The sequence below is a fragment of the Ovis aries genome, chromosome 2 (genome assembly GCF_016772045.2).
Source record: "Ovis aries strain OAR_USU_Benz2616 breed Rambouillet chromosome 2, ARS-UI_Ramb_v3.0, whole genome shotgun sequence".
Lineage (NCBI taxonomy): Eukaryota > Metazoa > Chordata > Mammalia > Artiodactyla > Bovidae > Ovis > Ovis aries.
In genome coordinates this window covers 61,832,833-61,859,072 of record NC_056055.1, presented here as the reverse complement: position 1 = coordinate 61,859,072, position 26,240 = coordinate 61,832,833, and the positions used below count along the sequence as shown (strand labels likewise).

Sequence of the window (26,240 nt, the reverse complement as noted above, 5' to 3'; positions counted from 1 at the left end):
TCCTCTTTCACTTTCATCAAGAGGCTTTTGAGTTCCTCTTCACTTTCTGCCATAAGGGTGGTGTCACCTGCATATCTGAGGTTATTGATATTTCTCCTGACAATCTTGATTCCAACTTGTGCTTCTTCCAGCCCAGAGTTTATCATGATGTACTCTGCATAGAAGTTAAATAAGTAGGTTGACAATATACAGCCTTGACGTACTTTTTATCCTATTTGGAACCAGTCTGTTATTCCACGTCCAGTTCTCACTGTTGCTTCCTGACCTGAATATAGGTTTCTCAAGAGGCAGGTCAGGTGGTCTGGTATTCCCATCTCTTTCAGAATTTTCCACAGTTTATTGTGATCCACGCAGTCTTTGGCATAGTCAATAAAGCAGATATAGATGTTTTTCTGGAACTCTCTTTCTTTTTCGATGATCCAGAGGATGTTGGCAATTTGATCTCAACATAGTAAAGACCATTTATGACAAACCTATTAGCTAACATCATAGTCAATGGTGAACAGCTGAAAGCTTTTCCTATAAAATCGGGAAAAAGATGACACCCATTCTTGCAACTTCTATTTAACATAGTATTGGAAGTTCTAATCACAGCAGTCATACAAGAAAAATAAATAAAAGGAACCCAAACTGGAAAGGAAGACGTAAAACTGTCACTATTTGCAGCTGACATATACTTTACATTGAAAACCTTAAAGTATATGTCAAAAAGCTATTAGAGCTAAGAAGTGAATTCAGCAAAACTGCAAGATATAAGATTTAATATACAGAAATATGTTCCTTTTCTATACACTAAAAATGAACTATTAGAAAGAGAAACCAAAGGAACAATCCTGTTTAAAATCACATCAAACAGAATAAAATAACTGGGAATAAACTTAACCAAGGAAGTAAAAGCCCTATACTCTAAAAACTATAAGATATTGATGAAGGAAATTGAAAAATGATATAAGGAAATGGAAAGATATGCTGTGTTCATGAATTAAAGATTTAATATTGTTAAAATGTTCACACAGACCAAAGCTAGCTACAGATTTAATGCAATCGCTATCAAAATACTCATGACACTTTTTAATAGAACTAGAAAAAATAATCCTAAAATTTATATGGAACCACAAGAGACTCCAAAAAGCCAAAGCAATCTTGAGGAAAGAACAAAGCTAGAGGTATCATGCTCTCAGACTTCAAACTATACTGCAAGCTATAGTAAACAAAGTAATATGTTACTGGCACAAAAACAGCCACAAGATCAATGGAACAGACTAGAGATCCCAGAAATAATCCCACACATTTATGGTCAATTAATCTACCAGAAGAGGGGCAGGAATATACAACAGCAAAGAAAGTCTCTTTAATAAGTGGTTCTGGGAAAACTGAGGAGCTACATGTAAAAGAATGAGATTATAGCACTTCTTACACCATATACAACAATAAACTCAAAATGCACTAAACACAAAAATGTAAGGTCAGAAACCATAAAACTCCAAGAAAAAAATATAGGCAGACCACTCTTTGACATAAATTGTAGGAATATTTTTTAGATCTGTCTCCTAAAGGTAACAGAAACAAAGGCAAATATGAACAAATGATACTTAAAAACTTAGCTTTTGTATACAGCAAAGGAAACCATCAACAAAATGAAAAGACTACTGCATGAGAGAGAACATTTGCATATGATACCACTGACAGGGGGTTAATATCCAAAATATATAAACAGCTCATACAATTCACACAGCCAGTCCCTCCCATCAGGAAGCTTACACAAGCCTCTTATCCTCATCCATCAGAGGGCAGGCAGAGTGAAAACCACAGTCACAGAAAGCTAACCAAACTAATCACATGGCTTGTCTGACTCAATGAAACTATGAGCTATGCCATGTAGGGCCACCTGAGATGGACAGATCATGGTGGAGAGTTCTGAAAAAACGTAGTCCACTAGAGAAGGGAATGTTAAACCACTTCAGCATTCTTGCCTTGAGAACCGCATGAACAGTATGAAAAGGCAAAAAGATATGATACTGAAAGATGAACTCGCAGGTCAGTAGGTGCCCAATATGATACTGGAGAGGAGTGGAGAAATAGCTCCAGAAGGAATGAAGAGGCTGAGCCAAAGAGGAAACAAGGCACAGTTGTGGATGGGTCTGGCGGTGAAAGTGAGGTCCAATGTTGTAAAGAGCAATATTGCATAGGCATCGGAAATGTTAGGTCCATGAATCAAAATAAATTGGAAGTGGTCAAACAGGAGATGGCAGAGTGAACATCAACATTTTAGGAATCAGTGAACTAAAATGGATGTGGATGGGTGAATTTAATTCAGACGAACATTATATCTACTACTGTGGGCAAGAATCCCTTAGGGGAAATGGAATAGCCATCATAGTCAAAGAAGAGTCCAAAATGCAGTACTTGGGTGCAATCTCAAAAACAACAGAATGATCTCTGTTCATTTCCAAGGCAAACAATTCAGCACAACAATAATCAAAGTCTATGCCAAAACCACGGATGTCAAAGAAGCTGAAGTTGAATGGATCTATTAAGACCTATAAGACCTTCTAGAACTAACACCAAAAAAAGAAGTCCTTTTCATCAAAGGGGACTGGAAGGCAAAGTAGGAAGTCGAGATACCTGGAATAACAGGCAAGTTTGGCCTTGGGGTACAAAATGAAGCAGGGCAAAGTCTAACAAAGTTTTGCCAAGAGAACACACTGGTCACAGAAAACACCCTCTTCCAACAACACAAGAGATGACTCTACACATGGACATCACCAGATGGTCAATAGCAAAATCACATTAATTATATTCTTTGCAGCTGAAGATGAAGAAGCTCTATAGAGTCTGCAAAAACAAGACCGGGAGCTGACTGTGGCTCAGATCATGAACTCCTTATTGCAAAATTCAGACTTAAATTGAAGAAAGTAGGGAAAATCACTAGACCATTCAGGTATGATCTAAATCAAATACCTTATGATTATACAGTGAAAGTGACAAATAGATTCAAGGGATTAGATCTGATAGACAGAGTGCCTGAAGCTCTATGGATAGAAATTTGTAACATTGTACAGGAGGCAGTGATCAAACTATCCCCAAGAAAAAGAAATGCAAAAAGGCAAAATGGTTGTCTGAGAAGGCCTTACAAACAGTTGAGAAAAGAAGTGAAGCGAAAGGCAAAGGAGAAAAGGAAAGAGATATCCATCTGAATGCAGAGTTCCAGAGAACAACAAGGGAAGATAAGAAAGCCTTCCTAAGTGAACAATGCAAAGAAACAGAGGAAAACAATAGAATGGGAAAGGCTAAAGATCTCTTCAAGAAAATCAGAGATACCAAGGGAACATTTCATGCAAAGATGGGCACAATAAAGGACAGAAACAGTATGTACCTAACAGAAGCAAAAGGTATTAAGGAGAGGTGGCAAGAATACACAGAAGAACTGTATAGAAAAGATCTTCATGGCCCAGATAACCATGATTGTGTGACCACTCACCTAGGGTCAGACAACCTCGAGTGTGAAGTCAAGTGGGCCTTAGGAAAGCTCACACCAAAAAAACTAGTGGAGGTGACGGAACTCCAGCTAAGCTATTTCAAATCCTCAAAGATGATACTGTTAAAATGCTGCACTCAATATGCTAGCAAATTTGGAAAACTCAGCAGTGGCCACAGGACTGGAAAAGGTCAGTTTTCATTCCAATCCCAAAAGAAGGGCAATGCCAAAGAATGTTCAAACTACCACAAAATTACACTCATTTCACAGCTAGCATGGTAATGCTCAAAATCCTTTAAGCTAGGCTTCAACAGTACATGAACCAAGAACTTTCAGATGTACAGCTGGTTTTAGAGAAGACAGAGGAACCACAGATCAAACTGCCAACATCCACTGGACTATGGAAAAAGCAAGAGAATTAAAAAAAATAAAAACATCTACTTCTGTTTCATTGACTATGCTAAAGCCTTTGACTAGATCACAAGTGTGGAAAATTCTTCAAGAGATGGGAATACCAGACCACCTTATCTGACTCCTGAGAAACCTGTATGCAGATCAAGAAGCAACAGTTAGAACTGGACATGAAACAACGGACAGGTTCCAAACTGGAAAAGGAGTACATCAAGTCTGTATATTGTCACCCTGCCTATTTAACTTACATGCAGAGTACATCATGCGAAATGGTGGGCTGGATGAAGCACAAGCTGAAATCAAGAGTGCTGGAAGAAATATTAATAACCTCAGATATGTGGATGACACTACCTTTATGGCAGAAAGCGAAGAGGAACTAAAGAGTCTCTTGATGAAGGTGAAAGAGGAGAGTGAAAAACCTGGCCTAAAACTCAACATTCAGAAAACTATCATCATGGCATCTAGTCCAATCACTTCATGGCAAATAGATGGGGAAACAATGCAAACAGTGACAGGCTTTATTTTCTTGGGCTCCAAAATCACTGCAGATGGTGACTACAGCCACGAAATTAATAAAAATAGTGTAATAAGAAGATAGTGTAATAAAAAGCAGAGACATTACTTTGCACACAAAGGTCTGCAAAGCTATACTTTTTCCAGTAGTCATGTATGGATGTGAGAGTTGGACCATAAAGAAAGCTGAGTGTTGAAGAACTGATATTTTCAAACTGTGGTGTTGGAGAAGACTTTTGAGAGTCCCTTGGACTGCAACATCAAACCAGTCAATCCTAAAGGAAATCAATCCTAAATATTAATTGGAAGGACTGATGGCAAAGTTGAAGCTTCAGTATTTTGGCCACCTGATGTGAAGAGCTAACTCATTAGAAAAGAACCTGATGCTGGGAAAGACTGAAGTCAGGAGAAGGGGATGGCAGAGGATGAGAAGATTGGATAGTATCACCGACTCAACGGACCTGAGTTTGAGGATTCTCCAGGAGATGGTGAAGGGCAGGGAAACCTGGTGTGCTGCAGTCCTTGCGATCACAAAGAGTCAGACACAACTGAGTAAATACAATTCAATACAAAAAAAAAAATTTGATTTAAAAATCGGCAAAAAAGCTGAACAGCATTTTCCCATAGAAGACATACAGATGGCCAACAAGCACATGAACAGATGCTCAACATCCTAACCATCTGGGTAATGCAAATCAAAACCACAGTGAACTATCATCTCATGCCTGTCAGAATGGATAGTATCAAAAAGATCACAGATAATAAATGTTGGAAAAGATATGTAGAAAAGGAAATCCTCATCCACATTTGGTGGGAATGTAAATTGGTGCAGCCACCATGGAAAACAGCATGGAGGTTCCTCAACAAAATAAAAATAGAACTATCATATGATCCAGCAATCCTTCTCATAGGTATATACCTGGATAAAACAATAATTTGAAAAGATACTTGCACCCCAATATTCAGTGCAGTGCTATTTGCAATAGCCAGAACATAGAAGCAACCTAAATGTCTGTCAGTGGAGGAATGGATAAAGAAGATGTGGTACATATATACAGGAAATATTACATGTAAAAAGAACAAAATAATGCCATTTGCAGCCACATGAATGGACCTAGAGATTGTTATACTGAGTGAACTAAGTCAGACTCAGAAAGATAAATATTATACGATACTGCTTATATGTGTAATTTAAGAAAGGGGCACGAATGAAGTTAATTACAAAACAGAAGTAGAGTCACAGATGTAGAAAACAAACTTATGGTTACCAGAGGATAAGGTGGGAAAGGATAAACAGGAGATTGGGATTGACATACACACACTGCTGTATATAAAACAGATAATAAGAATCTATGGTATAGTATAGTTAACTCTACTCAATATTCTGTAAAAGCCTATATGGAAAAAGAATCTAAACCAAAAAAAAAAAAAAAGGATACCTATATATGTATAACTGATTTACTCAGCACATTGGCCACCTCGTGCAAAGAGTTGACTCATTGGAAAAGACTCTGATGCTGGGAGGCTTTGGGGTCAGGAGGAAAAGGGGATGAGAGAGGATGAGGTGGCTGGATGGCATCACCAACTCGATGGATGTGAGTCTGAGTGAACTCTGGGAAATGGTGATGGACAGGGCGGCCTGGCGTGCTGCGATTCATGGGGTTGCAAAGAGTTGGACACGACTGAGCAACTGAACTGACTGACTGACTGACACCTGAAACAAATACAACATTGTAAGTAAATCAACTATGCTCCAATAAAAATTTTTAAAAAACTAAAAATAGACTACCACATGATCCAATAATTCTACTGCTGGTTATACATCTGAAGAAAGTGAAAACACTAATTTGAAAATATATGTGCATCCCAATGTTCACAGCAACATTTTTACAATTGCCAAGATATGGAAGCAACATAAGTGTCCATTAACATATGAATAGGTAAAGAGGATATACATTATATACACACACAAAGGAATATTACTTAGTCATAAAAAATAATGAAATTTTGCCATGTGTAGCAAAATGGAAGACCTAGGCTATTATGCTTAGTGAAATAAGTCAAAGAAGGATAAATATTGTGTGCTATCACTTACATGTGGAATAAAAAAATAAACAAATGAATACACCAAAACAGAAACTGACTCACAGAGAACAAACTAGTTACCAGTGAGGAGAGGGAAGCATGGAGAGGCAAGACAAGGGTAGAGAAATAACAGGTACAAACTACTATGCACAAAATAAACAAGCTACCAGGATATACGGTACAGCACAGAGACAACAGTCAATATTTGATAATATTAATTATTCAAATATGGATTGAAACTTTCAAGAAAAGATTACATTTTCTCCATAATACAGCAAAGCCCAATATTAACTATTTTGAGTGACATACAATATCATTACCTATTTTTATTATAAGTATTATGATGTTACTATAATTAAAGCATAATAAGCAAGGAGATCCAACCAGTCCATTCTAAAGATCAGTTCTGGGTGTTCATTGGAAGGACTGATGCAAAAGCTGAAACTCCAGTACTTTGGCCACCTCATGCGAAGAGCTGACTCACTGGAAAAGACCCTGTTGCTGGGAGGGATTGGGGGCAGGAGGAAAAGGGGACGACAGAGGATGAGATGGCTGGATGGCATCACCAACTCGATGGACATAAGTTTGAGTAAACTTCAGGAGTTGGTGATGACAGGGAGGCCTGGCGTGCTGCAATTCATGGGGTCTCAAAGAGTCGGACACGACTGAGCAACTGAACTGAACTGAACTGAAAAACACATGAATAGGCAATCATAGTTTATGTTCAGTTGACTCAGAGTCAGTTAATGATAGCCATACTCATTAGGTTACAAAGTAATTAGACCTAAATAATAAGAAAATGCAAGTGCCTGAAATCACCATTATTTTTATATGATCAAATCAAGTATCTCTCTTCATGCTTTAATTTGAAATATAGCTACAATAACCTTAATGTCAGCATTAGGCACCATCCTAAGATGCTAATTGAGTCCTACCTGAAATGATTTCATCCTCACCCAGAATGGTGAGTTGGTGCTGGCTTGCAGAGAAGTCCCTCAGTAATGAACTCTTCAGATTTGACATCTGAGCAAAGATAAGGAATCCCATCTGAGTTCAAAAGAAACAGGGGAGGCAGGACACTGGGACAGGGAATGAGGCCTAGAGCTGGAAACTGAACCCAAGCAGGATATGTCTCAGATTGGAAGAACATATATTGCTCATCTACCCTCATCAGTTCAGTTCAGTTCAGTGGCTCAGTCGTGTCTGACTCTTTGCGACCCCATGAATCGCAGCACTCCAGGCCTCCCTGTCCATCACCATCTCATGGAGTTCACTCAAACTCATGTCCATCGAGTTGGTGATGCCATCCGGCCATCTCATCCTCTGTCGTCCCCTTCTCCTCCTGTTCCCAATCCCTCCCATCATCAGTCTTTTCCAATAAGTCAACTCTTCACATGAGGTGGCCAAAGTACTGGAGTTTCAGCTTTTGCATCAGTCCTTCCAATGAACACCCAGGATGATCTCCTTTAGAATGGACTGGTTGGATCTCCTTGCAGTCCAAGGGACTCTCAAGAGTCTTCTCCAACACCACAGTTCAAAAGCATCAATTCTTCAGCGCTCAGCTATCTTCAAAGTACAACTCTCACATCCATACATGACCACAGGAAAAACCATAGCCTTGACTAGACAGACCTTTGTTGGCAAAGTAATGTCTCTGCTTTTGAATATCCTATCTAGGTTGGTCATAACTTTCCTTCCAAGGAGTAAGCGTCTTTTAATTTCATGGCTGCAATCACCATCTGCAGTGATTTTGGAGCCCCTAAAAATAAAGTCTGACACTGTTTCTTCTGATTTCCCATCTATTTTCCATGAAGTGATGGGACCAGATGCCATGATCTTTGTTTTCTGAATGTTCCCCAAGCCAACTTTTTCACTGTCCTCTTTCACTTTCATCAAGACGCTTCTTAGTTCCACTTCACTTTCTGCCATAAGGGTGGTATCATCTGCATATCTGAGGTTACTGATATTTCTCCTGGCAATCTTGATTCCAGCTTGTGCTTCTTTCAGCCCAGAGTTTCTCACGATGTACTCTGCATGTAACTTAAATAAGCAGGGTGACAATATACAGCCTTGACGTACTCCTTTTCCTATTTGGAACCAGTCTGTTGTTCCATGTCCAGTTCTAACTGTTGCTTCCTGACCTACATATAGGTTTCTCAAGAGGCAGGTCAGGTAGTCTGGTATTCCCGTCTCTTTCAGAATTTTCCACAGTTTATTGTGATCTACACAGTCAAAGGTTTTGGCAAACTCAATAAAGGAGAAATAGATATTTTCTGGGACTCTCTTGCTTTTTTGATGATCCAGCAGATGTTGGCAATTTGATGTCTGGTTCCTCTGCCTTTTCTAAAACCAGCTTGAATATCTGGAAGTTCACAGTTCACATATTGCTGAAGCCTGGCTTGGAGAATTTTGAGCATTACTTTACTACCATGTGAGATGAGTGCAATTGTGCAATAGTTTGAGCCTTCTTTGGCCTTGCCTTTCTTTGGGATTGGAATGAAAACTGACCTTTTCCAGTCCTGTGGGCACTGCTGAGTTTTCCAAATTTGCTGCAAATTGAGTACAGCACTTTCACAGCATCATCTTTCAGGATTTGAAATAGCTCAACTGGAATTCCATCACCTCCACTAGCTTTGTTCATAGTGATTCTTTCTAAGGCCCACTTGACTTCCATTCCAGAATGTCTGGCTCCAGGTGAGTGATCACACCATTGTGATTATCTTGGTTGTGAAGATCTTTTTGTACAGTTCTTCTGTATATTCTTGCCACTTCTTCTTAATATCTTCTGCTTCTGTTAGGTCATACCAGTTCTGTCCTTTATCGAGCCCATCTTTGCATGAAATGTTCCCTTGGGTCTCTAATTTTCTTGAAGAGATCTCTAGTCTTTCCCATTCTGTTGTTTTCCTCTATTTCTTTGCATTGATCACTGAGGAAGCCTTTCTTATCTCTCCTTGCTATTCTTTGGAACTCTGCATTCAAATGGGAATATCTTTTCCTTTTCTCTTTTGCTTTTCACTTCTCTTCTTTTCACAGCTATTTGTAAGGCCTCCTCAGACAGCCATTTTGCTTTTTTGCATTTCCTTTCCATGGGGATGGTCTTGATCCCTGTCTCCTGTACAATGTCTCGAATCTCTGTCCATAGTTCATCAGGCACTCTATCTATCAGATCTAGGCCCTTAAATCTATTTCTCACTTCCACTGTATAATCATAAGGGATTTGATTTAGGTCATACTTGAATGGTCTAGTGGTTTTCCCTTCTTCAATTCAAGTCTGAATTTGGCAATAAGGAGTTCATGATCTGAGCCACAGTCAGCTCCTGGTCTTGTTTTTGCTGACTGTATAGAGCTTCTCCATCTTTGTCTGCAAAGAATATAATCAAAGAATATAATCAATCTGATATCGGTGTTGGCCATCTGGTGATGTCCATGTGTAGAGTCTTCTCTTGTGTTGTTGGAAGAGGGTGTTTGCTATGACCAGTTCGTTTTCTTGGCAAAACTCTATTAGCCTTTGCCCTGTTTCATTCCGTACTCCAGGGTCAAATTTGCCTTTTACTCCAGGTGTTTCTTGACTTCCTACTTTTGCATTCCAGTCTCTTGTAATGAAAAAGACATCTTTTCTGGGTGTTAGTTCTAAAAGGTCTTGTAGGTCTTCATAGAACCATTCAACTTCACCTTCTTTAGCATTATTGGTTGGGGCATAGGCTTGGATTACCATGATATTGAATGGTTTGCCTTGGAAACGAACAGAGATCATTCTGTCATTTTTGAGATTGCATCCAAGTACTGCATTATGGACTTTTTTGTTGACCATGATGGCTACTCCATTTCTTCTAAAGGATTCCTGCCCATAGTAGTAGATATAATGGTCATTTGAGTTAAATTTACCCATTCCAGTCCATTTTAGTTCGTTGATTCCTAGAATGTCGACATTCACTCTTGTCATCTCCTATTTGAGCACTTCCAATTTGCCTTGATTCATGGACCTGACATTCCAGGTTCCTATGCAGTATTGCTCTTTACAGCATCGGATCTTGCTTCTATCAGCAGTCACATCCATAACTGGGTATTGTTTTTGCTTTGGCTCCATCCCTACATTCTTTCTGGAGTTATTTCTCCACTGATCTCCTGCAACATATTGGGCACCTACTGAGCTGGGGAGTTCCTCTTTCAGTATCCTATCATTTTGCTTTTTCATACTGTTCATGGGGTTCTCAAGGGAAGAATACTGAAGTGGTTTGTCATTCCCTTCTCCAGTGGACCACATTTTGTCAGACCTCTGCACCATGACCTGTCCATCCCGCGTGGCCCCACACAGCATGGCTTAGTTTCATTGAGTTAGACAAGGGAAGAATACACAGAAGATGTGTACAAAAAAGATCTTCACGACCCAGATAGTCATGATGATGTGATCACTCACCTGGAGCCAGACATCCTGGAATGTGAAGTCAAGGGGGCCTTAGAAAGCATCACTATGAACAAAGCTGGTGGAGGTGATGGAATTCCAGTTGAACTATTTCAAATCCTTAAAGATGATGCTGTGAAAGTGCTGTACTCAATTTGCCAGCAAACTTGGAAAACTCAGCAGTGGCCACAGGACTGGAAAAGGTCAGTATTTATTCCATCCCAAAGAAAGGCAATGCCAAAGAACGCTCAAACTACCGCACAATTGCACTCATCTCACACGCTAGTAAAATACTGCTCAAAATTCTCCAAGCCAGGCTTCAGCAATACATGAACTGTGAACTTCCAGATATTCAAGATGGTTTTAGAAAAGGCAGAGAAACCAGACATCAAATTGCCAACATCTGCTGGATCATCAAAAAAGCAAGAGTTCCCGAAAAACATCTATTTCTGCTTTATTAACTATGCCAAAGCCTTTGACTGTGTAGATCACAATAAACTGTGGAAAATTCTGAAAGAGATGGGAATACCAGACCACCTGACTTGCCTCTTGAGAAACGTATATGCAGGTCAGGAAGCAACAGTTAGAACTGGACATGGAACACAGACTGGTTCCAAATAGGAAAAGGAGTACGTCAAGGCTGTATATTGTCACCCTGCTTATTTAACTTCTATGCAGAGTACATCATGAGAAACGCTGGGCTGGAAGAAGCACAAGCTGGAATCAAGATTGCTGGGAGAAATATCAATAACCTCAGATATGCAGATGACACCACCCTTATGACAGAAAGTGAAGAGGAACTAAAAAGCCTCTTGATGAAAGTGAAAGAGGAGAGTGAAAAAGTTGGCATGGGGCTCAACATTCAGAAAACTAAGATCATGGCATCTGGTCCCATCACTTCATGGAAAATAGATGGGAAAACAGTGGAAACAGTGTCAGACTTTATCTTTCTGGGCTCCAAAATCACTGCAGATGGTGATTGCAGCCATGAAATTAAAAGACGCTTATTCCTTGGAAGAAAAGTTATGACCAACCTAGATAGCATGTTGAAAGCAGAGACATTACTTTGCCAACAAAGGTCCATCTAGGCAAGGCTATGGTTTTTCCAGTGGTCATGTAACGGTGTGAGAGTTGGACTATGAAGAAAGCTGAGTGCTGAAGAATTGGTGCTTTTGAACGGTGGTGCTGAAGACTCTTGAGAGTTCCTTGGACTGCAGGGAGATCCAACCAGTCCATTCTAAAGATCATCCTGGGTGTTCATTGGAAGGACTGATGCAAAAGCTGAAAGTCCAATATTTTGGCTACCTCATGCAAAGAGTTAACTCATTGGAAAAGACTCTGATGCTGGGAGGGATTGTAGGCAGGAGGAGAAGGGGACAACAGAGGATGAGATGGCTGGATGGCATCACTGACTCGATGGACATGAGTTTGAGTAAACTCCGGGAGTTGATGATGGATAGGGAGGGCTGGTGTGCTGCTGTTTCATGGGGTCACAGAGTCGGACACGACTGAGAGACTGAATTTGAACTGAACTGAATTGAATATGTTGATGGGTTACCTCCCCAAAGAAAAACTTGTAGGAGTCATGTGTATATAACCATGCAGTTTCAAGAAGTGTGTGCTCTCACATAATTACTTAATAGGGTTATCTTGCCTACATTTCTGCTGGCTGGGACATCTCTCAGAGTTAAGGGTCATGTTTCCTGACCACTTACTCTGTATAAGCCTCTGGCTTTGATTCCTGAAAAATAATCCTTTGAAATATGTCAATAGTTTGATTTGACTTTTGCTAAGATTCATCTTCTTTGAATAGAAACTGTGTCCCCATTCTTGGTTTGAGAGATACTACACCCACTTCCCTACTCTCTTACTGCCTTTCTTCTGCCTCATACCCTTCTACAATTTTTTTTTTCTCCTTCTATAGTTTGAAAGAGGCAGTGGTCCTAAGTATGTGGCCACCATCTTCTTTCTCTCTTTTCCCTCAATATCTCAGTTACTCCTGCTGCTTCAGTGGGCACCTCCAGGAAAACAACTCTACCGTATAATCCTTCACCCTCAAGACTTTTCAGCCTAAAATTCCTGACTACGTAACATTTCTAGCCACCACCAAGTTCAATTTAACTCTTCTAAACTAGCCTTGCCTTCATTCTCCCAATTCCTGTTCTTACTTCTCTGCTTCTAGCAATGGTCCATTGTTGTCTGTTTTATCAAGGTCTGAAAATTCAGTATCATGTTTTATCTAACTCTCTCTGCCTCAGGATCCCTTCTCACTCACTAGTATATCTAATAATTGTCCAAGTTTTATGCTTTTTTTCCTTCATTAAAAAAAAAAAAAACCAAAAACCTCTTGGGGGAATTCCCTGGCAATCCAGAGTTTGGTGCTCCAAGTTTCTACTGCAATGGGTCTGTATTCAATCCCCAATTAGGGAACCAAGATCCAGCAAGTCGCACAGCAAGGCCAAAGATAAATAAAATTAAAACATGTAGGTCATATGGAATTCTTCATGATCTCTCCTTTTTGATACTTTATTTGCTAAAATATTTAGTGGAAAAGAAACATTTATCTGATGTTTAGAAACTTCTTCCATTTTTACTTCAATTTTCTCTATTAAATTCAAGTCTATGTAGTATTTTTCATGATGCCATTTTATTAAATATAAACCTACTTCTGTCTATCTTTCCTCTACCCACCAGTGTATTTCCATCCATCAATTTCTCTATACACCAAGAGGTACTGGACATGATGCTCATTTAGTGTTGTCAAACATTACTTCTGAGACTTCCCTGGTGGTCCAGTGGCTAAGACTCCATGCTCCCAGTGCAGAGGGCCTGGGTTTCATCCCTGGTCAGGGAACTAGACCTCACATACTGCAACCAAGTGTTCACATGCCACAACAAAAGATCGTGCTTGCTGCAATGAAGACTGAAGATTCCATGTGCCACAACTAAGACCTGGTACAGCCAGATAAATAGATGCTAAAAAATATATTACCTCTAAGTGACAGTGGTGGCCTTTTTACATTCTTCTTCACGCTTATCTGAATTGCTTAAATTCCTAAGAGTATATTTCATTTTAATAAATTAATACATTAAATTAAATCAAAATTTATTGAATTTTAATAAATTAAATTTTAAAATACTTCAGAATTTCAAGCACATGGAAAGATCACAAAAGAAGAGCGCATTAACAGATGTAGAGAACAACCAAATGGATACCAAGGAGAGAAGAGGAGGTGGGAGGAATAGGGAGATTGAGAGAGATATATATATACACACACACACACTGCAATGTATAAAATAGATAACTAATGAGAACCTTGGCTTCCTTGATAGCTCAGTTGGTAAAGAATCCACCTGTAATGCAGGAGATCCCAGTTCGATTCCTGGGTAGGGAAGATCCCCTGGAGAAGGAGGGATAGGTTAACCACTTGGAATTTTTGTGCTTCCCCTGTGGCTCAACTAGTAAAGAATCTGCCTGCAATGCAGGAGACTTAGGTTCGATCCCTGGGTTGGGAAGATCCCTTGGAGAAGGGAAAGGTTACCCACTTCAGTATTCTGACCAGGAGAATTCCATGGACTGTATAGTCCATAGGGTCGCAAAGAGTCAGACATGACTATGTACAATGAGAACCTACTGTATGGCACAGAGAACTCTATTCAATGGGCTGTGGCAACCTAAATGGGAAGGAAATCCAAAAAAGATGGTATATAGATACACACATTGCTGATTCGCTTTGCTGGACAGCAGAGATTAATACAACATTGTAAAGGAAATTTACTCCAATAAAAATTAACTTAAAAATAGAAGACTGTGTTAACAACTCGAGTGTTCTAAAAACAATGAGAATTTGAAAAAAAAAATTAAATGTATACTCAGCCATGTCCTTGTCTTTCTTTGATTAAATAAAGCAATGATGTTGAATTCAAATACATATATGTAACTATAGATAAGAAAAATCAAGCTAAAACCATGATTGTCTCTGGAAACAGGATTTTAATTTTTCTATACCATCATGCTCTCATGAATTTTCAAAATGAGCATATATTCCTATATGGTCAGAAAAATAACATACATTTTTAAATACAGATTTACCACTTATAGATGATAGATTTAGCCATGAACAGATACAGTCATGTGCTGGGTTAACATCTTTGTCTGCAAGACTTTACAGCTGCTTGTTTAACAATGAAACACAGTGATCAAATGATGCCTGTAAAGCTTAGTTAGAATTCTATTAGACATTATTGAATACACCCATACTTTTGCACCTGCAACTTTACAAGCTCAAGTTAGGAAAACTATCATATTAAAAAAATAAAAATATCACCTTCAAATTTTAATAAGCATTGCAGAATTATGTAATAATGCCCTTTGTAAGACTGATAAGTACTACCTTTCATCTTAAGGTCAAGCCAATATATTTTAAATAGTTAATTAAAAATATTGAGCTATTTACATGAAAAACAATATTATTTTTAAAAGTCCAGGTGTTCAAAAGTTTCAGTAAGCCTTTAGAAACACCCAAACAAAATATTCAGGAGCAATATAATGATTACAACATCACTCTATCTTGGACTAAAAAACAAAACCATAAACTTCCTTTTCTGTGGTGTTTTTGTCTAGTTTTGGTAGTAGGGCAATGGTGGCCTCATAGAATGAATTTGGGAGTGTTCCATTCTTTTAGTTTAGTTTTTTTTTTAATACATTTTTAGAAAGATAGGTATTATTCCTTATTTATATATTTGGTAGAATTCCCCTGTGAAGCTGTTCAATCCTGGACTTTTGTTTGTTGGAAAATTTTAAATTACAAGTTCAATTCCAATACTAGGTATCAAGCTGTTTAAATTGTCTGTTTCTTCTTGGTTCAGTCTTGGCAGGTTATATGTCTAAAAATTTACCTGTTTCTTCTAGGTTGTCTGATTTGTTGGCATATAACTGATGGTAGTATTCTCTTATAATTTTCTACATCTCTGCGGTATTGGTTGTAATTTCTCTTCTATCATTTGTTATTTTGTTTATTTTTTCCTCTTTCTTTTCTTCTCGGTTACCCTGGCTAACAGTTTGTCAGTTTTTATTTAGCTTTTTCAAACACCAGCTCTTGGTTTCATTGATCTTTCCTATTGTTCTTTGAATTTCTGTTTTATTTACTTCTCTGGTCTTTATTATTTCCTATCTTCTGCTGACTTTGGGCTTTGTTTTTTTCTTTTCTCACTTCTTTAGATGGTAGGTTATGCTTTTTATTTGAGATTTTTCTTGGAAAAGAATAAAATAACTAGGAATAAACTTAACCAAGGAGGTGAAAGATCTATACTCTTTGAAAGTATAAGATACTACATGGAGGAAACTGAAGATGGTACAAACAAATGCAAATGTATGTAATATTCATGGACTGAATAAATTAATAGTTAGTGCTCATACTACTTAAGCTATCTACAGATTTAAAACAATCCCTATCAAAACAGCCATGACATTTTTCAAATAACAAACCTTATGGATAATTACAGATAATTCATATGGAACCACAAAAGTTGCCAAAGCAAACTTGAGAAAAAAGAACAAAGCTAGAGGTAACATGAAGGCAATGGCACCCCACTCCAGTACTCTTGCCTGGAAAATCCCATGGACAGAGGAGCCTGGTGGGCTGCAGTCCATGAGGCCGCTGAGAGTTGGACACGACTGAGACTTCACTTTCACCCTTCACTTTCATGCCTTGGAGAAGGAAATGGCAACCCACTCCAGTGTTCTTGCCTGGAGAATCCCAGGGACAGGGGAGCCTGGTGGGCTGCCGTCTGTGGGGTCACACAGAGTCGGACACGACTATAGTGACTTAGCAGTAGCAGAGGTAACATACTCCCAGACTTCAGACTATACTACAAAGCCACAGTAATCAACAGTACGTTTCTGGCACAAAAACTGACACATAAAGCAAAGGAACAGAACAGAGCCCAGAATTAAACCCATGCATTTATGCCCAGTTAATCTATAAGCAAACGGGCAAGAATATACAGTGGACAAAAGACAATCTCTTCAATAAGTGGTCCTGGGGAAAACTGAAGAGCTACATATAAAAAAATGAGATTTGAATATTTCCTCACACTACATACAAAAATACACTCAAAATGGATTAAAGAGCCACTTATAAGACCTGAAACCATAAAACTTCTAGAAGAAAACATAGGCAGAATACTCTTTGACATCAGTTCAGTTCAGTCGCTCAGTCGTGTCCAACCCTTCACAACCCCATGAACCACAACACACCAGGCCTCCCTGTCCATCACCAACTCCCGGAGTTTACCCAAACTCATGTCCATTGAGTCAGTGATGCCATACAGCCATCTCGTCCTCTGGCAGCCCCTTCTCCTCCTGCCCCCAATCTTTCCCAGCATCAGGGTCTTTTCCAATGAGTCAGCTCTTTGCATCAGGTGGCCAAAGTATTGGAGTTTCAGCTTCAGCATCAGTCCTTCCAAAGAACAACCAAGACTGATCTCCTTCAGAATGGACTGGTTGGATCTCCTTGTAGTCCAAGGGACTCTCAAGAGTCTTCACCAACAACACAGTTCAAATACATCAATTCTTCGGTGCTCAGCTTTCTTTATAGTCCAACTCTCACATCGATACATGACCACTGGAAAAACCATAATCTTGACTAGACGGACCTTTGTTGGCAAAGTAATGTCTCTGCCTTTTGAATATGCTATCTAGGTTGGTCATAACTTTCCCTCCAAGGAGTAAGCATCTTTTAATTTCATGGCTGCAGTCACCATATGCAGTGATTTTGGAGCCCAGAAAAATAAAGTCTGACACTGTTTCCACTGTTTCCCCATCTATTTGCCATGAAGTGATGGGACCGGAAGCCAAGATCTTAGTTTTCTGAATGTTGAGTTTTAAGCCAACTTTTTCACTGTCCTCTTTCACTTTCATCAAGAGGCTCTTTAGTTCTTCTTCACCTTCTGTCATAAGGGTGGTGTCATCTGCATATCTGAGGTTATTGATATTTCTCCTGGCAATCTTGATTCCAGCTTGTGCTTCATCCAGCCCAGAGTTTCTCATGAGGTACTCTGCATATAAGTTAAATAAGCAGGGTGACAATATACAGCCTCGATGTACTCCTTTTCCTATTTGGAACCAGTCTGTTGTTCCATGTCCAGTTCTAACTGTTGCTTCCTGACCTGCATACAGGTTTCTTAAGAGGCATAAATCATAACAATATTATTTAGACTTGCCTCCTAAAGCAAAAGAAACAGAAGCAGAATTACACAAGTGGAACCAGTTAAAGTTAAAAGCTTCTGCAGAGCAAAAGAAACCATTAACAAAATGAAAAGACAACCTATTGACTGGAAGAAAATAACTGCAAATGATATGACCAGCAAGCGGTTAATATCCAAAATATATAAACAGATCACCAACTCAATATTAAAAAAAATAGGCAAAATACCTAAACCTGAATAGACATTTTCCTGAAGAAAATATACAGATGGCCAATAGGCACTTGAAAAGATTCTCAATATTGCTAATCATCAGGGAAATGCAAATCAAATTCTCAATGAGATTTCACTTCACATGTGTCAGAATGGCTATCACCAAAATGTCTACAAACACACAGATGTTGAGAACAGATATATGGATATCAGAAGGGGAAGAGGAGTGAGATGAACTGGGAGACTGTGTATATATATATATATATATATATATATATATATATACACACACACACACACACACACACACACTGTTATATATAAAATAGATAACTAATGAGAATCTGCTATCAATATATAGCACAGAGGACTCTACTCAATTCTCTGTGGTAACCTAAATGGGAAGGAAATCCAAAAAGAGAGGATATATGTATACATATCACTGTTTCACTTCACTGTACAGTAGAAACTAACATTGTAAAGCAACTATACTCCAATAAAAATTAATAAAAATAAATTTACCTTATGAATTTTAAAAAGTCTACAAATAAACATTGGAGAGGATGTGGAGAAAAGGGAACCCTGAGCCACTGTTAGTGGGAATGTAAATTCATGTAAGCACTATGGAAAACAGTATAGAGGTTCCTCAAAAAAATTTAAAAATAGAACTACCACATGACTTCTAGAGATTCCTCAAAAAATTATAGCATACAGAAGTTCCCCACAAAATTTAAAAAATAGAACTAGTATATGACTTTATTTTCTTGGGCTCCAAAGTCACTGCAGATGGTGACTGCAGCCATGAAATTAAAAGACGCTTGCTCCTTGGATGAAAAGCTATGACAAACCTAAACAGCATGTTAAAAAGAAGAAACACTACTTAGCAAACAAAGGTCCGTATGGTCAAAGCTATGTTTTTTCCAGTGGTCATGTATGGATATGAGAGTTGGACCATAAAGCTGAGCACCAAAGAATTGATGCTTTGGAACTGTGGTGTTGGAGAAGATTCTTGAGAGTGCCTTGGACTGCAAGCAGATCAAACCAGTCAATCCTAAAGGAAATCAGTCCAGAATCTTCATTGGAAGGACTGATGCTGAAGCTGAAGCTCTAGTACTTTGGCCACCTGATGCAAAGAACTGACTCATTGAAAAAGACCCTGATGCTGGGAAAGATTGAAGGCAGGAAGAGAAAGGGACAATGGAGGATGAGATGGTTGAATGGCATCACCGACTTGATGGACATGAGTTTGGGTAAACTCCAGGAGTTGGTGACAGACAGGGAGGCCTGGCAGGCTGCAGTCCATGGGGTCACAAAGAGTTGGACACAACTGAGAGACTGAACTGAACTGAACCATATGATCAAGCAATTTCATTCCTGGGAATACATAAAACAATAATACTAAGTCAAAAATATACATGCACACCAGCATTCACAGCCATCACTATTTACAATGGTCAAGATATGGAAGCAACCCAAGTGTCCATCAATAGATGAATGAATAAAGAAGATGCCATATATACATGCAATGGAATATTATTCCAGCATAAAAAGGATGGAATTTTGCTATTTGCAGCAATGTGGATGAACCTAGAGAATATCATGCTTAGTGAAATAAACCAGACAAAGAGAAAGATGATCACTTATATGTGAAATCTAAAAAGTAATACAATGATATGAGATATATATATATACACACACACACATCTCTCAAAACAGAAACAGACTCACAGATATTGAAAACAAATTAGTGGTTACTAGAGCGGAAGAGGAAGAGGGGAAGGACAAATTAAGGGTATGCAATTAAAAGATGTAAATTATATGTATAAAATAGATGTTATAAGGATATATTGTATAACACAAGGAATGATAGCCAGTATCCTGTAATAACTTTTAATGGAGTATAACCTATTAAAACACTGAATCACTATGCTGTACACCTGAAACTAATATACCTTAATTGTAAATCAACTATATTTCAATACAAAAACAACTTTTCTAATTCTAACACGTGTCTTACCATATTATTCCCTTGTAAACTGATTACATTTTCCTGATTGTTTGCATGTTAAGTACTTTGTATTTTGTCCCAAATATTACATTGTGAGATTATGGGTCCTTTTAAAATCCACTAAAGGATGTTGATTTTTTAAAAAGCAGCCACTCAGCCCAGTTAGGTTCAGACCATAAATTCTGTCTCTTTTGTGGGTATGGCTCTAAAGTCAACTTAGTTGTCAAAGTCTTGGCTATGTTGCTAAGGGCCTGCCCCATGCATGCATCACTCAGATACCAGTGAAGAAACTGGGCACAAGTTCATACTGTGGTTTAGTTCTCAATGTCTTTGCTACATAGCTTTTAATCTGTCCCACGAATGTGTACCTTAGGGCAGTGGTCCCCAGCATTTTTGGCACCAGGGGCCGGTTTCATGGAAGACAATTTTCCATGGATCGGGGGTGGTGGGGGCAGGGGAGGTGGTTTGGGGATGATTCAAGAACATTACATTTATTGTGCACTTTATTTCTGTAATTATTACAACAGCTCCACCTCAGATCCTCAGATATTAGATCCCAGAGGGTGGGGACCCCTACCTTAGGGAGGAGCCCAGGACTAATACCAGTTTATATACAGAATTACTACTTACCAGCTCTCTTATCTCCAGAATTCTTTCTTCTACTCTAAGCAGCTTTCTTTCTTGGTCTTCTACCCAAAAAATGAAGCTTCTCTCAGAATTTGGACTGCCCACACTGCCACGGTAGTTCTGCTGAGTGTTTACTCTTTATTCAAAGCTGGGAAAAGGGGTAAGAAATAAAACCAGAAAACTTAAGATTGTATGAGTTGCTTTGCCAAATTTGACTTTTGTTTCCAATCCAGTAGTTTTCATTTAGTTTGCAGAGACCACAGGTCTATTTTTGCTGAAGTTTTTAGTTGTAATCAGTGGGAAAGAGGAAGAATGTACTGAGTTTATTGCATCTTGATCAGCCCTTAAAGACCTAATTTTATTCTCACTTATTTTTTAAAATATTTGGCTGTCCCAAGTCTTAAGTGTGGCACAACAGATGTGAGATCTAGTTCTCTCACCAGGGACTGAACCCAGGCACTCCAAATTGGGAGCAGAGTCTTAATCACAGGACTGCCAGGGAAGTCCCTATTCTCTTATTTTTAAGCATTTTTCTATATCATTAAAATTCTTAATAACATTATGATCTCATTCTGTTATACATAAATTATCCATCCATTCACTTCAAAGCTATTATTTATTTATAATATTCTACTATTATAAATAATAGTTATTTTTAGGATAATTTTCCTATATAGAATGACCTGTTCAAATTATAGTAAGGCTCTTAAGGCATCATCAAATTGCTTTTAAGAAAGGTGTTAGATATACAGGAATCTAGAAAGATGGTAATGATAACCCTATATGTGAGACAGTAAAAGAGACACAGAGGTATAGAACAGTCTTTTGGACTCTGTGGGAGAGGGTAAGGGTGGGATGATCTGAGAGAATAGCATTGCAACATGTATATTATCATATGTGAAACAGATCACCAGTCCAGGTTCAATGCATGAAACAGGGTGCTCAGGGCTGGTACACTGGGATAACCCAGAGGGATGGGATGGAGAAGGAGGTGGGAGGGGGGCTCACGAAGGGGAACACATGTAAACCCATGGCTGATTCATATCAACATATGACAAAAACCACTACAATATTGTAAAGTAATTAGCCTCCAACTAAAATAAATAATTTTTTTTAAAAGGTGTTAGTAAAACTAAAGCATTATCTGCAACTTTTTCCAATTTATATTGGAAAGTAGTATCGTAAATTTAGGACCACAATCGATTAGAAATTTTTTTTGATGCACAAAGTAATTCATTGTGGCACTATCTGTAACAGAAAAGATTGGAAACAATTCAACAGTTCGATAGAGGACTGCTGAATAAATACTGATGCACTTACCTGAGGGACAACCATCTAGACAGATGCAGACAGATCTCAACCAAAATATTTTGTTCATGTTCATTTTTTTTTGTAAACTTTTTGCAGTTTAATCCATTACTCATTATTAGAATCATAGTTTCATAATAAATTTGTATGAATTATATATATATATATATTATATATAGAGAAGAAATTCCATGCCTACCTGCCCATTAGTGCAAAAATAAAAGCAACAGAGCAAATTAGAAATTAATGAGAGTTTCACTTTCAGGGGTGAGAATAAAGTAGGAAAAACAAGGGAATGAGAGTAGGGTAAAAGATGTAGTGGGAATGACTTCTCTGATTACACATTTTTATACAGTTCTGACTTGTAGAACTATGTGGATGTTTTACAAACTTATAAAATTAAAAGAACAAAGATGTAAAGTCAAAACAGAAATAACTGAACCCAACTATATTACAAATAAATAACATAACCACTTTTGAAGAGAGGGATGGGAAATAAGAACCTACTGAAGTAACTTTGGAAAACAGTATAATTGAATATCCAAAGACCAAAGACCAAAAGAAGTGTATACAGATATTGTAATCTAATTAGCCACCCTGCTTTTTACAGAAGTATGGGTTAACAATTTAGATTATGTGTTTTATATATATATATATATATATATATATATATATATTTGAGGCAAGAATTGAGTAAATAATTACACTCTGGATAAACAGCCCAGTTTTCTCACAACTCGAAAAGAGTTAACAAATAAGGAAAGAGAGGAAGATAAAAATGAACCCTGCCATATTGCATCAATATGAACTCATGTGCTCAGACGCTCAGTCCTATCTGATTCTACATGGACTGTAGTCCAACAGGCTCCTCTGCCTGTGGAATTTTTCAAGCAAGAATACTGAAGTGGGGTACCATTTCCTCCAGACGGCGATCTTCCCAACTCAGGGATCGAACCCTCATCTCTAATACCTCCTGCACACTGACAGGTGGATTCTTTATCACTAGCGAAAACTGGGAAGCTCCATATGAATTCACGTGTTTTTAAATATTTTAAAAATCCATTAAAAAAAGATGTACAGGATTCCTTGATGGTTCAGTGGTTTAGAACTCAGTGCTAGCATTACAGGATTCAATCCCTGGTCAGGGAACTAGGATCGCACAAGCTGTGCAGCCAAAAATAAAAAAATGTTTATACAGATATAGACACAATATTCAGATATAGGAATACATATAGTTGTGTACACAAATATATTTTATTGTTCTGTCAGCTGAGAGGACCTAGAAAGCAATGATACCCAATACCAACGAGTATATCTTGCACTGAGCTCTTCATTTCTAAATGCTTTTCTCTAATAAAGAAGTCAGGGTTTTTGGAGAAATAATTTCAGGACTAGGGTAGAGAATTTACAAGAGAAACATCTGTGGCAGACATCTTGTGTGAGAAGATAAGGAAGTGCTAAAAAGCGATGGGGTCTCTATTAGCTTTCTATTGTTGCATAATAAAATTATCATAAACTAAGCAGTCTAGAAAAACAAACCTCTTCAATTAACTCAAGGGTGCCCAAAATCTGGGATCTAATGCCTGATGAGCTGATGCAATAATAGAAATAAATTGCACAATAAATGTGCTTTAATCATCCCCAAACCATCACGCCCAGACACACCCTGGTCCATGGGAAAACTGTCCTCCCCGAGAGTGGTCTCTGGTGCCCAAAATCTGGAACCACTGAATTAACTCACTTTTGTATGTCAGAAGTCCAGTTTGACATGTAATGTTCTCTGTTCAGAGTATCATTAAGCTGAAATCAAGATATCAGCCAGGCTATGTTCCTTCTCAAAGTTCTCTGGAGGAATCCACTTCCAAGTTCATTCAGGCTGTAGGCTTAGTTTAGATCCCTGAGGCTGTAGGACTGAGGTCCCATTTTCTTTCTGGGTAGCCACAAGGACTTACCCACAGCCTCTGGTGATTGCTCTCAGGTTCTTGCAAATGGGCTCCCTCAATCTTCAAAGCCAGAGAATTACCCTCCTATTGAACCTCTACCGCACTTTGTAGCTCTCTGACTTCCTCTGTCTCTAACCTCTCTATTCATTTTGAAAGGGCTTGTGTGATTTATATCAAGCCCACCTAGTTCACCTCCCTATCTTAAGATCAACTGATTTGAGACCTTAGTAACATCTGCAAAGTAGTCACAGTAGTACCTAAATTAGTGTTTGATCAAATAAATGGATGTTACAACAGGGGCTGGGAATCTTGGGATCCATCTCTGCCTATCATGGGGTCATACAACCAACAAATACAAACTGTTATGATATTATTGTTTAGGTCTGTAGACTCCAAATAGCTGAAATTCTTTAAAAGTGACCTTCGTAGACTGATTACCTCAGTCAACTTTAGGTACTGATATCACTAATAGTTAACTATCTATCAGAAAGATAATGAATACATGCACTTCAAGTACTGTAAAGGAAGAGAAATATGTATTTAGTGGCAATTATGGGTTCCTCACAATTACCATGTTATTTCACCTCAACTCTGTTCCTCTGAGCTAAGTATTAGTGTTCCCATTTTCTAAGGAGAAAAACAAGACTCAAATTGTTAAGTAACATAGTGATGCCACAGCTGGCACTGATTTCCATCCTTCACCTTTTAAGTGCAAAAGTGTTCTCCCAATATTAATCAGTATTCACACAATAAATAACAAAATACATTTTAAAAGGGGGAGGGCAAAAGAACCAACTTGAAGTGACTTTCAATGATTAAACCTGGGATCTGTGTAACTAAACAATGATAGCAACAGATTATAACTCATAGGATAAAATATATACTCATTATGATATAATCAATTGACTATAGAAATGAGGATGAAAGGAAAGCTCTCCTTTACAGGAGAATTCCAATAAATATAGTAGTGATGATGGAAACAGAAAATTAACATTTGACGTATACCAGCAAGTATTTCAGGCAAGAATCATCAAGCTTCTAAAATTTGTGTGCAGAATGAGAAATTTATATAGTTTCAAAACTTTTCCAGAAGTTAATTATTAATTAAAGGAGAAAACTGTAACTTTACAAGAAAGAAACATAGCAGACACCACCTTAGCCAACTAATCAAAGTTACAATCACCAGTGACACAAACTGACATCCAGTGCCTCCCGGTACAATGAACCGAGCTTACAACACTTCTATGCAGTTCTTATCAAAAATGCATAATTATCGCAAGTATCAGACAAATCAACAGAAATCAAGTGTCATCTGATGAAATAACTAACCAGTCCTCTTCAAAAAGTACCAAGGTCGTGAAAGGCAAGGAAATTTTGAGAAATTGTGTAAAGAGGATTACGGAGATATAACTAAACATATAACATAGATTGAATCCTGAGCCAGAAAAGGGATGTTAGTAAGACAGCAATGAAATCTGAATCTTCCCTTTAAGTTTTTGACATACATTCTTTAAAGTTGTCTGATGTCACTCTTTCCATGTCCTCATAAAAGTGTAATAGAATTACACTGATGTTAATTTCCTCATGTTCATAATCATACTGTGATAATGTAAGATACTACACTAGGGAATCTGAGTGAAGGGCATACAACTTAAAAAAAAAAACAACCTACTTTTTAATTTCCATTTCAATTTATCCACAAGGTTATTTTGCCAAGTTACCTGAGGCAACCAATTTTTTTTTTTAAAAGGACAAAATTATTTCAAATCTCTCTATATATGTAAACTCACACATACATACCCTGTATGTGTATATTACATATATTTTATGTATTAATATATATGTATATATTTTACATTTTACTAAAATACATATACACCTACATAAAATATTAAAACTTTTAACATAACAGCAAGTATTTTCCCTGAATCTTTACCTTATGGTTTTGCTTTTTGACATATCCTTGAAAAAGACATCCAAGCTACTCTGCATCTTCACTCAGACACTGCAATGTGGTATCCTATGAAATTTCCTGTCAAAGTAAAC

The 26,240-nt window shown here is 38.0% G+C and overlaps 1 long non-coding RNA gene across 1 annotated transcript; it reads right to left on the bottom strand.

The window, feature by feature from the left end:
* Positions 1-14,863: 14,863 nt before the first annotated feature.
* On the bottom strand, positions 14,864-22,858 carry LOC132659169 (uncharacterized). The gene is made up of 2 exons (XR_009599220.1): positions 20,947-22,858; positions 14,864-18,116 (listed from the first exon to the last, which is right to left on the bottom strand). It is a non-coding gene; the product is annotated as an uncharacterized LOC132659169 (long non-coding RNA).
* Between the last annotated feature and the right edge of the window lie 3,382 nt (positions 22,859-26,240).